The sequence below is a fragment of the Rhinopithecus roxellana genome, chromosome 16 (assembly GCF_007565055.1).
Source record: "Rhinopithecus roxellana isolate Shanxi Qingling chromosome 16, ASM756505v1, whole genome shotgun sequence".
NCBI classification, from domain to species: domain Eukaryota; kingdom Metazoa; phylum Chordata; class Mammalia; order Primates; family Cercopithecidae; genus Rhinopithecus; species Rhinopithecus roxellana.
In genome coordinates this window covers 56,272,852-56,288,044 of record NC_044564.1, presented here as the reverse complement: position 1 = coordinate 56,288,044, position 15,193 = coordinate 56,272,852, and the positions used below count along the sequence as shown (strand labels likewise).

Below are 15,193 nucleotides of genomic sequence, written 5' to 3'. Positions count from 1 at the left end.
GTTCCAAAGGGAAGTGAAAAATGGGGCGATAGCTTGAAGAGATGTGGAGTCAAGTAATGATTTAAATTGGGAATTGGCAGAGCACAGTTCACACATACCATATTTAGCCAGTTGCCTGTTTTGTAAATAAAGCTTTATGAGAACACAGCCATGAGCCATGTCTGTTCATTTATGTATTGTCTATAACTGCTTTTGCACTACAAAGGCCGAGTTGTGTAGGTGCAAGAGAAACAATCTTGCCCACAAAGTCTAAAATATTTTCTTTATGATCCTTAATAGAAAAATCTTGCCAATTCCTGGTTTAAATCAGTAATTCTCACAATCTAGGCCCCGGATCAACATTATCAGATCACCTGGGAACTCACAGATGCAAATCTTCAAGTCTCACTCCAAAGCTAATGAAACAAACTCTGGGGTGGGGCCCAGCAATTTGTGTTTCAACAAGCCCTTTAGGTAATTCTGATAAGAACCACTGAGTTAGGAAACAGTTTTAGTACAGTTAATCCTCACTGTCCTCAACAGGTTCTTGGAAACTGATTTTAAGTGAAACAATGTGTAACAAAATTCATTTTTCCATAGGCTAATTGAGATAAGCAAGTTCCTATGGCATATTTATGGCCACAAAAACATCATCAAACTTCTAAATAAAGACCCTAAACACTTTGATTATTAAACACTAAAATAAATGTGAGCTATACACACATTTAGGAAAGACTAACAAAAACAAGTAAGATAATTATTTACCTAATTCAGTTCAGTCACAAGTGGCTACAGCCTATTCTAGCAGCTCAAGGCACAAGGTGGGAACCAACCCTGGACAGGACACCATCCACTGCAAGACACACTCATACATACATGATCACTCAGACTGAGACCATTTAGACACACCGATCTGCCAACATACACATCTTTGGGATGCGGGAGGAAATTGGGGCACCCGGAAAAACCCACACAGACATGGGGAGAATGTTCAAACTCCACACAAACAGTGGCCGCAGCCAGGAATCAATTTCTTTTTTTTATCAACGTTACGAACAAACAACAGTTATTCAAGGACCCGCTGTATAGCCAGGAACAGATAAGGACCCTTCGTGTTCACACATTTAAAGGGTCTTGAGGAAACTTCATGGGAGCCTAAGAGCCCTCAAGGAGACTGTCAGTGAGGACTTCAAGGAAAGTGAGAGAAATGATAGTGAAAGCTGAGTAAGAGGAGACCCTTGTTACATACTAGGGCAAAGTTTAACAAAACTATCACCTACATTAACATGGAAAATAAAATACATACCTGACCTAATGAATTAAGGAGATTCTCCACAAGAACTTAAAGCAATGTGGCTTCTTCTAGCTGCCCTTATAATTGAGAGAACAGAAAGATGAACTAAAGAATGAGCTATTCACTTTTTGAGTAGAATTTCAAAGAGAGGTAATGGACTCAGAACAATCTTTTCGGCTAGCAGAGTGTCAAATAAAAAGGGCCTCAGGGCAAAGATCCAATCTAGAGTGTCACTATAAGATCCTTTCTTAAGGTCTAAATCAGTACCTCATAGATCCTTTCAGACAAAATATTATCTAAGGATCTTAAGGGTGTTGTTCCATAGCAGCCTCACACAGAGCTTAGGGGAGGAAAGAGTTCCTCTCAAAAGAGATGTGTGGGTATGGCGGTACAGATTATAAACTTATACACAGGAAGTCCACAAAGTTTTTAAAGGAGTTGTATTAGCTTGGAATGAAAGGAACACGTGATATATTTTAAAAGAGGGCCTTTGGACCCTGAAGCACTACAGGCAGGAAGCAAGCTCAGGAAGTTACTCTTACAAATACAAAGCACTTTGTATGGGTTGGATGTGGGGGTAGGGGAGATAAATAATTCAGAAGATAAACCCAAAAAAAGAAGAAGCCTATGTCCCATTAAGAACAACTTCCAGGAAGCAGGACTGAGACCTAATCAAGGAACTGGCAACATGTGCCCAGTGGGACTGCAGAATTGCTATAGATAGTGCCTACCTTGTGCGCTTCTTGAGGAGGAATGTCTACTGCAAATAACCTGTGCCTTTTCAATCTTGTAAAGTACGTGGGGGACATATAAACTGTCTCTTCATGGGTCCTCAGTTCAAGAAGAACCATATCCAATTAACCATACCCAAGAAAACTATTCTCTACCTGGACCGGATTTATACGATGAGATACTGGACTCTGAGTTACTGTCATGATGGGATGTGAATTAGGGACCTTTGAGGAGAAGCTTAGTGTATTTTGCATGTATTTCAGATATAGGAGGGATGTGAAGTTTGCCAAAATGGCAAGCTGTGGCAATAGTATTAATAATTGTCCAGAGATGGCCATAACAATATTTCCTATCTCACATGTTTTTCTTCTACAGTGTGAACTTGCCACTCCCCCATCAAATCTGGACAGGCTTCTGACACTTACAACCAGTAGAACATGGCAGAAGTTATACTGTGCAACTACCAAGGCTAAATCATAAAGATTTATGCTGAGACACACTGACACACTCACTTTCAATTCTCTACTCACCACTATGAAAGGTGACCACCCTGAAGCCACCATATTGTGAGGAAATCCAGGCCACATGTACATGTTCCAGTTAACAGCCCAGCTAACATCCCAGTCAAGAATCAGCATCAACTACCCATCATGTGAGTGAAGACACCTCCAGATGATTCCAGTCCTTTGCCTTCAAGTCACCCCTGGCTAGCAATTCTTCCCAACTCATGTCCTAGTAGCCACTGTGGAGCAAAAATGAAGTCATCCCTGGGTGTGCCCTGTCTCAATTATTGATCCATGGTATCTGTGAGCCTAATAAAGTAGTTGTTTAAAATCACTAAGTTTTGGGGAGTTTCTGTTACACAGCAATAGCAATCAGAATACTGATGGAAATAATCCAGCAGAGAGAAGAACTGAGAAGGCAAGAAAAAGAGGAGAGAAATATAATGGTAAAGCCTTTGAAGGCAAAGGGGATGAGCTCTTCTACACAACTGAATGGAGAGGCTTTAAAAGGGATGCTAAAACATTCATTGTAGAGGGGAAAAGGGCAATGTACAGAGGACAGGTGGTTGCCTGGTGAACAGGAATCAGAGACTAGAAAAGGAGATGGGGGGGTGGTAGGAAAGAGTTTGCTGGTTTTTGTCATAAACATTGGTAAACCATTTCCTTTTTAAACTTTATACACATTTTACCATGTGATCCCACCTTTTTATTTTTATTTTTTTATTTTTTATTTTTTTTTTTGAGGCGGAGTCTCACTCTATCGCCTGGACTGGAGTGCAGTGGCCAGATTTCAGCTCACTGCAAGCTCCGCCTCCCAGGTTTACGCCATTCTCCTGCCTCAGCCTCCCGAGTAGCTGGGACTACAGGCGCCTGCCACCTCGCCCGGCTAGTTTTTTTTTGTTTTTTTGGTAGAGACGGGGTTTCACCGTGTTAGCCAGGATGGTCTCAATCTCCTGACCTTGTGATCCGCCCGTCTCAGCCTCCCAAAGTGCTGGGATTACAGGCTTGAGCCACCGCGCCCGGCCAATCCCACCTTTTTAAATTCTCTAAAAAAGATTTAGTCCATTCCCTCAATAGACAAGATTCACTGATTATGTGAGTTGCTTGAAATCGTATACCATGTTGACAGCAGGGTCAGTCCTTTATCCCCTGATTTCCAAAACAGTGCACTTACTCACATCACATGGCCCTTTATATTAAAAAAATATTACCTAATAGCATATTTCATAATCATAATTTATTAAACTACAATCACTTAGTAAGAACTAATGAGTACTCTGTTTCCAATAGCATACCAACAAGATGAGCAGAAGAATGTTCTTGGGAAGATCAAAATAAACATGCAAGCAAAGTAAACGGCCCATGGACCATTCTAACCTAGTTAACCCCTTGTAGCTATACAGAAAGGCTTCAAAATAGATAATGCTTCTCTTTTTTCTTTCCAGTACCCCTAATTTCATCAATCATTCAACCCTCAGATTTATAAGTTACCTACCAAGAATTTATCCTTCCTTTTAGAAGCAAATGTTTTATCACTTTATGCAAATTTTACCAGCACAGAAGCACCCAGAGATGGCTTGTCTAACCTTCTATCATTCAGATAAAACACAGAACCAATGAACATAGGAAGAACAGTACCTAGATAGTGTGATATGTAAGAGGATACAGACAAATGACAATCTGTTGAAAAATACCTCCCAGGTTTTACTATGCCTAAAATTCTCATCCTTAGTCCTAGTGATGGAGAGCTTTGGAAAAGTCTCCACTGATCACGCAACTGTCAAATCCAAAAGTCTTTGGTTAAACTGGAGAGAACAAAATATTAACAGTGGTTATTTCCACATAGGGAAAGTATAAGCAATTTTCTTCTGTTTTTATAGATTTCATATTAGCAAAAACACTAGTACATATTTTTAAGACCTTTTATTGGATCTGATTTTCTCATTTCTTGCCAATGACCAATACGTTGATCATTCCACCTCCTAACCTATCCACTAATTTGCCTCTCTCATACTAACTGTTTTTTCCTTTGTCTCCTTTACCCATTTCTCTCCTTTCACCCACCCGCTAATTATGGGCAATCCCCAAGGCTGAATCTCAGGTCCACTACTCTTTTCTCTTAAGTATCACAGCACCAGCCTTAACTTCGCTAACAAATTCTAGTCATATGTCCTACTGCAGGCTGTCAATTTTCACTTGCCCATCCCATGGCCACCGCAAACTCAAATATATCCACAATATAGGCTCAACTGTCTACATCCCCTCTACCAGCTACTAATACTGCCATAACTATTTTTGTTAGTAACTGCCATTAATCAAATGGCAGTTTCTTTGTCATTAACTGAGTAACTTTGGACACATTTTAAGTCTCTCTGGTCTGAGTCCTAATATACAAAATATACAGACTGACTTAGATGTTCTAAGCTGTCTTGGAGTTCCAACACTCTTTGATTTCCTCTGTCACTGAAGAGCACACCTTCAAGGTAAGGTAATCTTTAATCACTCTTCTCCCGTCCATTCTCCCTTCTTATTCAATCCATAATAATGTCTTGTGACATCTCTGCAATCTGACTTATTTCTACTAAGTCCAAGTCCTCATTACTTCAGGGCTCAATTATTTTCCTACCTCTCTCTACCACTTCTCTTTCCAATTCATGTGAGATCTAGCACTGGTGCTGCTTTGATTTTCCTAAGATATTTATTTCAGCAAACTCTTTCTCAATTCAAAACTTTTAAAGCTTCTCCGTATCTACAGGTCAAAGTACATTCTTCTCATCCTAGCATTTAAAGACATCCATAATCAAATTCCAACTACATTTTTAACACAATTTCTTACTACTCTTTCACACAAACCTTCATTTCAGTCAAGTTGTTTATGTACTGCTCTCTGAACATATCATACATATATACATATTTTGCCTTTGCTTACCCCCTCTACCAGTTCCTTCCTATTATAAAAAATCTCTGCTCAACTCGAAGTGGTCTCAAATATCTGTAACTTTTATTATTTAGCTTATCTGCCCAATTATACTGTAAGTCTTAGGGAAAGGAACCTCTTTTGTATTTCTTTGTTTCTCTTTTGGATACAGCGAAGTACCTTATACATTGCAAATATTAACAAATATTATTCGGTGACTACAGTTCCTTATCACACAATCAACATGTATAATTTCTTGAATGCTGCCCACGTGCTCTCCATTGTGTGTTGTGTTTTTTTTTTTTTTAATCTAAGGTACTGTTCCTCAAAGAATACACAATCAACTTGAAAAGATGTGGCTAACACTAGGGAAATAACTATCATAAACAACTAAAGCATGGCATACGATTAAACCATGTGAAGATGTTCTAAGACTAAAGAGCTACAGAAATAGAGAAAAAAAAGAGGGATGGAGAACATGAGCAAAAATTAAAGGATAGAAGAAACATATAGCTTGTTACTAGAAAGTGTGGAAATCAGCTTACAAGCTGAAGGATTAGAGATCCTTAGACAAAAGACTAAATAAATAGGGAAGGGATTGATAATAGACTATCTTAAAAGACAGGAAAATTTAATAAGTAGAAAACGGTAAGCCACTGAAGATTTTGGGGCAAGGGAATACCATAATAAGGAGTATTAGAGTGGAATCTCTATTGAGGATAAACAGAAGGAAGAGACACTGAATTCTCATAAGTTCAAATGACTTTCAATATTCGAGGCTCAGGAAATGTGTCCTGGGATTCACACAGTAAAGGAGGGAAAGCAGAGATATGAGAAAGAAAGGAAATGTGGATATTTTGAATGGGAATAAGACGTAAATGAAAGAAGTAGTTTAAAGATGATGCCTAATTTAAAGCCTACATGATTAGAAGAAAATTAAGACGTAGAAAATGGTAACTTTCACTTTGGGCATTTTGAGTTTAAGGAGATGAACAGAAATAGAAGCAGAAGACCAGTACAGGAAAAACCAGGAACTGACTAGTACAACAAGTTAGCAATAGGATTAGTTTTAAAATCAAAGAACCGGGGAGAAGTTATAAACATATTACACAGAAGATGAAATATATTAAGCTATGATCAGCTGATACTAGCTTTATATCAATAATTTTACAGAAAAGCAAACTAAAAGCTAAGGCAGAGGTTTCCAAACCCATTCAGGGAGCCCTGAGTCTTAGCAAATTTTTCATGACACCTCTAGGCCAAAAGAAATAGGTTCGAACAACTTACTTAGTAGTTATGTCCTTACAACTTAGTGTCTCTTGAGCACTGTAGAACTTATCAAACCTTGGAATCAAACTGGACAACACCACACAGTCATTTCCTGTTCTACATTCATTTTCATGTACTAGTTGCTTTTTATCAGAGCAACCTCTGAAAATACATCTTTACAAAGACATGACACTGTGGAAACGGATGTAAGTAGCTAATGTTGAAACCATGAACTACCTCAAAACAAAAGTTCAAGCCTAAGGCGCTCTGGGCACCTTGGCACACAGTTTGGGAAACTGGGAGCTAAGAGGAGGGGTCTAAAAGGGAGTGGGGAAGGGTGGGGAAGGTAATGGGGGAGGAGCAAAAGAAAGTTCTTAGCACAGTTAACCACAAGGGGGCAGCACAATAATTGGTAGGTGCAACACAATGGGGGTTTAAGCAGAGAGACAAAAGTCAAACCTTTCCATACAAAGGCTACAATACCCCCTCACCAGTTTAAGACCTTAAAGTCCTTTATCTCTTTATACTAGAAAGGAAGAAACAAGAAACACTAGTTACTGGCAGATCACCTTATGCAGTCATTCTGGCCTTCTCTGAATCTCCTTTGCCTCCCAGCCACTATAGTAGCCAAGACTTTTATGAGAGCCAGGCAATTTACCACTTTGCATGTGTCTTACCCAGTTCTCACAACAATCTTATAAGAAAGTGAAGCTAAAAGAGTCATAAATAATACAACTCTTTTTTTCTTTCTTTCTTTTTTTTTTGTTAGACAGAGTCGCACTCTGTTGCCCAGGCTGGAGTGCAGTGGTGCCATCTCGGCTCACTGCAACCACCAACTCCCAGGTTCAAGCAATTCTCCTGTCTCAGCCCCCCGACAGCTGGGATTACAGGTGTGCACCATCACGCCTGGCTAATTTTTGTATGTTTAGTAGAGATGGGCTTTCACCATGTTGGCCAGGCTGGTCTCGAGCTCCTGACCTCAAGTGATCCTTCTTCCTTAGCCTCCCAAAGTGCTGGGATTACAGGCATGAGCCACCGTGCCCAGCCGCAAATAATACAACTCTTAAGTGGCAAGAACACCAGGATTCAAATCCAGATCTCACTCCAAAGCCAATGCACTTTCCTATTCTGCCTCAAAAGCATCCCACCTTTCAGCAATAGCCAGGTGAAACAAAGAAACAATGTCATATTCCTTTCCCATATCTGAGACACCTGTCTCAAATCACCAAAGGCACACACAAAAAAAATCTCTAATGAGTCCCTAAAACATGCTATAAATTGCAAATACAGGATATTCAGTCAGAGCAAAAACAAGCATGGTGTGCTCTTCTAGCTAGCAAGTACTGCAGTCTTCCTATTCAGGTAAATATATGTACTATTAAGGCAAGTGCTGGATACATCCAATCTGTACATACATTACACACCAACAGACAAATGCATGTACAAGCAAATAATTCTCACACTTAAAGTGGTATACGGTGAGGCAGATGGGAGAAGGGAGGCCAAAAATTGATTATTCATCTTCAAATGTTCTGGGTGTTATATCAAAATACAGGTTGAACATGCCTAATCTGAAAAGCTCCAAAATCTGAAACATTTTGAGCACCAACATGATGCCACAAGGGGAAAATTCCCCGCATAAGTACTTAATACAAATTTTGTTTCATGCACAGATGTAAAAATATTGCAAATGACTTAGTGGCTGTGTGAATAAGGTGTATATGAAACATGAATTTCGTATTTACAGTTGGGTCCCATCCTTAAGATATCTCATTTTGTATATGCAAACATTCCAAAATTTTAAAAAAAAATCCAAAACACTTCTGGTCCCAAGCATTCTGGAGAAGGGATACAAAATATTTATTTGCAGTAGCCCAACTCACTGTAAAAACTTATTATGAAACCAAGAGCAATCATCTCCTTTATTCCCACTTCTAGTTTCCTTCTCCATACTAAGCCGCTACTATCCTTTCATTCAGAGAAATGAAGTTTCTCCTGACAGATTAGTGATTACCGGAAAACAAACTGGGTAAATTCAACCGACACAACAAGCTTAGGCAGATAAAACCATCAGGAAGCATTCAATGTGGTAGCAGAAACCTCAGCAAGAATAGCTAACGTGTTCTCACAAAAGCTATCTCTTATTGCTTGGAAATATTCCTCTTTGAAGGATTAAGAACCTCTGGCTGTTTAAGAAGAAAGGGTAATGGACAACGTTTTACATTTCTCTGCAAAGTCATGTTATGTGTAAAGCCAACAAAAAAAATGTTTCTTAAAGGATCCAAGACGAACAAAACACCCCAAAATTACTCTCACATATCAACATTAAAAGTTTAGCACTGACATTTTCAGAGGAGTAAGCAACAATGAGCCCTGCCTGTCTTCACACGCTTCCAGCCTTCCTACGCACGCACTCCCAGCTCGCGACACCTTCTTCGCCTTTACTGCAGCGATAAAGGACAGCACACCCACCGTCGCGGGAGGAGGAAGAAGAGCCTCTTTTTCTGCAGAAGAGAAACAGTTCACATCTTGTTCCTGTTGCCTTCTTCTGAAACCTAAAAAAAAAAAAAGCAGCAGTTACTACTACCACATAAGTCCAGGGGAAACAGATGCTTTTTCTAGGCTAAGTGTCTAGAAAATTTTAAAAAGGAATAAGGAGGTGGGGGGTGCGGGAATTATAAGACACAAATGGAAGCAAATATCACTAGCAAGACTCGTTCTAGCTGTTGTCTTAAAGAGGAAGATTTTTCTGGCTCAGAAGTTTGCTGCCACTAGCAGGGGGGAGGCGGGATCAGAAGGTAAGAAGCGGGTGGAGAGACAACTGCTGCCCCCCACCCAGAAGCCAGGCAGAGATAACACCCACCGGTTACACAGATGGGGCGACCAGAATGCGCCCTTGAGCCCGCAGGGGCGGCTCCTACCCGGCAGGCCAAGGTTTGCGAAGCCCCGAGGCGGGCACGGCTCCGAGCGACCTCCAGGCTGGGCCCTCGGGGGCCCTCCAGTGTGGGCTCAGCTCCCACTCACATCCCTGGGCGGCGAGGACCAGGCCTCTCCCTGAGCCGCGGCAGCCCTCAGCCCAGACGCGCGCCGCAAGCCCGGGCCGAGGGGCCCGAGCGGCCGAGAGGCCGAAGTGGCGACGCGAACACCCGAGCGAGCCGAGCGCCGGCCCAGCCTGTCAGCGCCAAGGGAGGCCGTTAGAGGCGTCCGCTGCTGCCCCCTTCTGCTCCTCTTCCTCTCTCTCCTTCCTGCAGCCCCACACCACTCCCACTTCGGGCAGCCGGGAAGCCCGTCACAGTCGTTGTCTCCACCCTCTCCTGGGCCACACCGTCTTCTCAACGCCGCGGGCGACACTGACTTGGCCGCCCTATTAGCTTCGAACTCAGGCTCCAGGTTGGCCTGCACTCTCCCCGACTGGCAGGAGACTGGGCCGGACAGACGCTGGGGGAGAGCCGGACGCGAGTCCCGCAGTGCGCGTGCGCCGCTCGGTGCTAGCAGCGAGACCTGCGGGCGCCGGCCACGCAGGGCGGCGGCCTCTCGGGAAGCCGGCGGGCGCGCGTGGAGATTCCTGGGACGGCCCCTGGGCGTGAGCGCGCAAGGAAGTTAAGGCGGCGGCGCCGCCTCGCTAAACACTGGTGCCCGGCTGGAGCTAGGTGCCAGCGCTGGGCCTGGGCTTCACTAGATGGGCGGGTGTGTGTGTGGCCGCCGCCCGCCAGGGAAGCGGCCGAGAGTGAGTCAGCCCGGCTGGCGCCCGCGCCTCCAGAACGCAGCCTGCACCGGAGGAGGCCGGGCTGCCTCCGCGCGGAGACTCCCCTCCCGCACACTTGTCCGCTTTCTGCTTTTCCTTCCACTTCCCGGGTACAGCAGACCTGTACTTCCCCAGTCCAGGCTGCTAGGCCGAGGGGAAGTGGCGCCGGGGGCCGGGCACAACGAGCTCACACGCGCTGTTTTGTGGCAATGCGACTTCCAGTGCCTGACTCTCATCAGGCACCTTGTCTGGAAAGGGGTGAGGGTGGGATGAAGCGCCCAGCTGTCTGCGGGTTGGCGACAAGGCCTAGCGAATGTTTCTCCTAGAGGAGAAATAACTTTCCCGGCGTGGCCTGGTGTAGCCCAGGAGAGGGTGGAGACAACGGCTGTGACAGGCTTCCCGGCTGCCAAAGGGCCTTATTCATTTATTCAAATATTTACTGAGTGTCTACTAGGTGCCGGCTGCATGTCCCCAAAGATACTAAGTGAACACGACCCCACACACTCCTTGCCCTACTGGATTTATTCTGATGGAAGCGACAAAATAACAAACAACGCTTTAAATGCATAATGTGCGGGGTGTGTAATTGCCGCTAAGAAAATGCAAAATTTTCTGCTGCCATATACATAATAACAAAAGGAGTAGAAAGTGAAGAGGGGCTGTGCTGTTTCATGGTGGCCAGGAACGATTTCCTAGAATAAATGACATTTGTGCAGAGATCTGAAGGATGAGAGTGAACCAGTCCCATGACTATCTGGGAAAACAATTTCAGGCAGAGGGACTCCCGAAGGCAAAGACCTTGAGAAGGGAATGTGTTTGGCAGGTTCAAGGATCAGGAAAGAGATCACTGTGGCTGGAGGACACTGAAGGAGGGGGCAGTGGTAAGAGGTGAGGCCAAAGAAGTAGCCTGGCAACAGATTGTGTAGGGCTTTTTTTCAAGTATTAGCCCTCTTTCTGTCAACCTAAATGAAGTGACGCATTCATAGCTCCTGTTTCCCCATACACAAGTGATGCTGCTGTTCAGGTCTATCTTGTACTTACTGGTTTCTTTAAACCTCACCAAAGCAACTCCTGCATTTCTTCTTACATAAGACCCATTGCAAAAGGTCTTTAAGCAAATGATAGCAGCATAGGAAATGACTTGAATTCACCCTGACTCTTTTAAAGTAAATAATGAACTAGAGCTGTGTAAGAGGGAGGGATTTACAGGAAAATTGCATTCCTACGGCAACTGCTTCATAGGCAATATATGGGCAAAGTTAATTAGAATTTCTACTTATTAATTGTGACTCAATGGCTTAGAATATCAAGGCTGCAATTACAAACAAAGACTACCAAAAGAGTTCTTTTTATTTTCCTGCAAACAAAAACTGTTACTGGGGTAAAAGCTAGAACACAGACCCACACAAGGAAGGAGAGCTGAAGATGACCTTAATGTCATGGTTAAATGAAAAGCATCAGAACTGTGGAAATGGAAATGTGATCTTTTGTGAGGGGGAAAAAAATGCTTGTTTTAGAACTCTGAAACAGTATTACTTCCATTATAAGTGATGTTTCTATATTTTGCAGTGATATGCTTATGTAACTAGGCATGGTATCTGTTACTATCCACAGCCTGTTTGCAGGGAGAAGCCATTTAGAATTGGTGAATATTGAGGATATTTTTGTGGGAGAGCAGAGTATTTTATTAATATTACAGATGTGGGTATGGAAGACAAGGTGGACAAGGGGTATATTATTCATAAGCCTATAGAATTGAGAAATCTTCTGTCTACCCACATAGAAAGATGAAGCAACTTGCCTTCTGTCATTCAGAAAGTGAAAGCCTCCCTCATCACTAAGACATGATTTTAAGTCAATGCTACCCTGGAATGTTGAGCTTTTTTCACTCTGGGTATTAACAGAACTTTTGAGCTCTTTATGTGATTCCTGGTAGTGGCATCACTAGAAATTTGCTCCTCAAGGCAAACATTTCAGGAAATTTCCCCTATTCTTTGATAATGATGGAAAGAATTCCAAGGAATTTGACCAAATCTTTCAGGACATTCGCACAATATGAAGAAACAAGAAATAGCTGTAAGGTAACACATTTAGATTCAAAACTTTGTGGCAAGATCCAATGGGAAAAATTAACAGCTAGCTGTTGACTGTGGGGCTGTGTGTAGTGTCTTGAGCTTTTGTCCTTCCAGTGTTGGCCAGCATGGCAGCGGTGATTCTTGACTGCTATGCGCAAACCCACCCCCAACCACAACAAGACTGCCTCAGTAAGTGTGAGATGGCACACTGGCTTCTATATCTTTTTAACATTTTTAGGTGGTTTGACATAAAGCCACAGCTGAAAATCCATGGCCAAGAGTTTAAGAACTTACGCTTTAGAGTCCAGACCACCCAGGTTTCTTTCAATCACAGCTTTTGCCAGGAAAGTTTACTTAGATTTTCTAAGCCTCTGTTTTCTCATCAGTATAATGAGGATAATAATCTCCCCTGTAGAGAGATTTTGAAGATTAGGTGAAAAAGTATTTTAAAACCCTTAGCACAGTTATCAAATGCCTATTATATCTGTGGCAGGACCAATTTACAGATATAACCAAGCTGGGAGGTATAAGAAATTTGTTTAATTTTATTAGGAAGATTGAAGTATTTGTCACAGTTTATTGCACTACACAAGACTGTGTGGGCTGGTAGGATAAGGGCTGAATTGTAATAGAGATAAATGTGAAGATCTCCATCTAAATTTTAAAAAATAGAACTTTATCATTAAATGATGAGATTGTGAAAACATCATTCTTAAGGGGGGACATAAATTGAGCACACACAAAAAAAGATGCAGGAAAGTCCTTGGAAAGGGAAACAGGCTCCAACAAAGGGCTGAGGAGAGGTCCAGGAGTTAGTTTCTTTCCAAAATAGGGAAGATGTACTTTTCTGAAGGCAGAAAGGAATAAACTATGGAGAGAGCCTTATTTATTCCAAATGCAGGATTATAAACCAAAAGACAAAGGCAAGGGGTATTAATCAAGTAGACAGACATGCAAGCAATGTTTTTTACTACAAATCATCCAGATATTTTAGTACCATTTATTCCAATATTTGGTTGGCTATGGCAAAGAAATTTTCCAAAACCTCCTCTGTACTTCAGCATATCCTTGTCTCTTACCCTTCCCTTCAATCACAAAAAGGAAAGGAAAAAAAAAAAAAAAAAGATATTCCTAGTGAACAGATCCCTCATTCCCTTGAGATAACTGGATGTATTAAACTTTGGTGCTTGAAAACCAAAACAGTTTTCCCTTTGTAAGCCAAGGATTAATAACCTCTTTCAAGTGAGGATAATTATTTAGCAAAATATGTAAAATGTCAATTATAACTATGCCCTACTTAAAAAAAAAAAACTTAAAACCGTTAGACATATAGTTGCCTATTCACTAAAAACATTTTTTGTGTGTGTGAAAGGATTTATACCAACATTCACTCTTAAAAACAAAATTTCGGCCAGGTGCAGTGGCTCACGCCTGTAATCCCAGCACTTTGGGAGGCTGAGGCAGGCGGATCACAAGGTCAGGAGATCGAGACCGTCCTGGCTAACATGGTAAAACCCCATCTCTACTAAAAATACAAAAAATTAGCCAGGCATGGTGGCATGTGCCTGTAGTCCCAGATACTCAGGAGGCTGTGGCAGGAGATTCACTTGAACCTGGGAGGCGGAGGTTGCAGTGAGCCGAGATCGCACCACTGCACTCCAGCCTGGGCGACAGAGCAAGACTCCATCCCAAAAAAAAAAAAAAACCCTAGCATAATTGTTAGTTTACAGAGACTCAGAGACTTAATTCCTGAGTCCTAATTTAGATTAAGGATTCTGTCCTTTTTGCTGAGAACGGTCCTCTTCACCCTGAGTAGCCAGCCTCTGGCACCTACCTACGTTCTAGTTTGTGACCCTGCTTCCCACACCCCTTGACTGGACCAAGCTGAGCCATCAGAGTCTTGCTCCTGGGGAATTTGGAGTTGGGATTCAAAAACAGCAAATCAGACTTTTCTGTTCACTTAAAATGAGGTTACCCATGCTGTAAAGTTAAGGCTGCCACTATGAGGTTACCATCTTCATTCTTGCACAGAAAGCTGATTTGCTGTAGGAGAAAAGAATGCCACAGAAGAGAAGAGAGAGAAAGTGTGCAAACTATGGGTCCCCATAACTTTTCAGTTCCCTCTTCCTTATAAGGCCCAGAAAAACTTCCTGCATTTGCTATCTTGAAAATACTTCCTTATGACAAATTTCTCCTTTTGACTTAAGCTAGATCTAGTAGCGTCAGCGTACTCACAACTGAAATAACCAGGAGTAAGAGAGACATCATAGAAAGCTGATAAGAAGATAACACTCTGTCAAATTACAACAGGGAAAGTGTATGTTTTTTTTTTTTTTTTAAAGTATGATTCACCCACAAAGTGTGGAAGTCTATCTTCAGTCATAAAACCAAGCAGAACTATACAAGTATTAGTCACAATCTGAGATGTTACATATAACCCATAGGTTAGCAGAAGATAAGCTCTCTTTGATTATTATGGATATTTACTACAGTGAAATTTTTCTCACCCACATCTCCTTCTCCCAACCAGCACACTTTTCACCCCTGTTCTGTTTTCTTTTCTCACTTGCTTCACTCTAATTTCCCTGTAACTTAATAATTTTGTGAATTTTCTGGGCTGTGGCTATAGGAATTGCTGTGGTCATTCCACTCTAGCTATGCTATTGACCAAAGGAAAAT

General features: G+C 42.1%; 1 protein-coding gene across 3 annotated transcripts in view; it reads right to left on the bottom strand.

Moving 5' to 3' along the window:
• The window catches only part of JAK2 (Janus kinase 2), a 164,348-nt gene extending 153,878 nt beyond the window's left edge, over positions 1-10,470 (bottom strand). The window contains exons 1-2 of one of the 3 annotated variants that reach the window (XM_030919371.1): positions 9,558-10,470; positions 9,167-9,249 (exon numbers count right to left, since the gene is read on the bottom strand). The gene's annotated coding sequence lies outside the window, so the exon portion shown is untranslated. Of the gene's footprint in view, positions 1-9,038; positions 9,125-9,166; positions 9,250-9,557 lie in introns of those variants that run through there. The other 2 variants (XM_030919374.1, XM_030919372.1) reach the window with 2 other exon arrangements.
• Between the last annotated feature and the right edge of the window lie 4,723 nt (positions 10,471-15,193).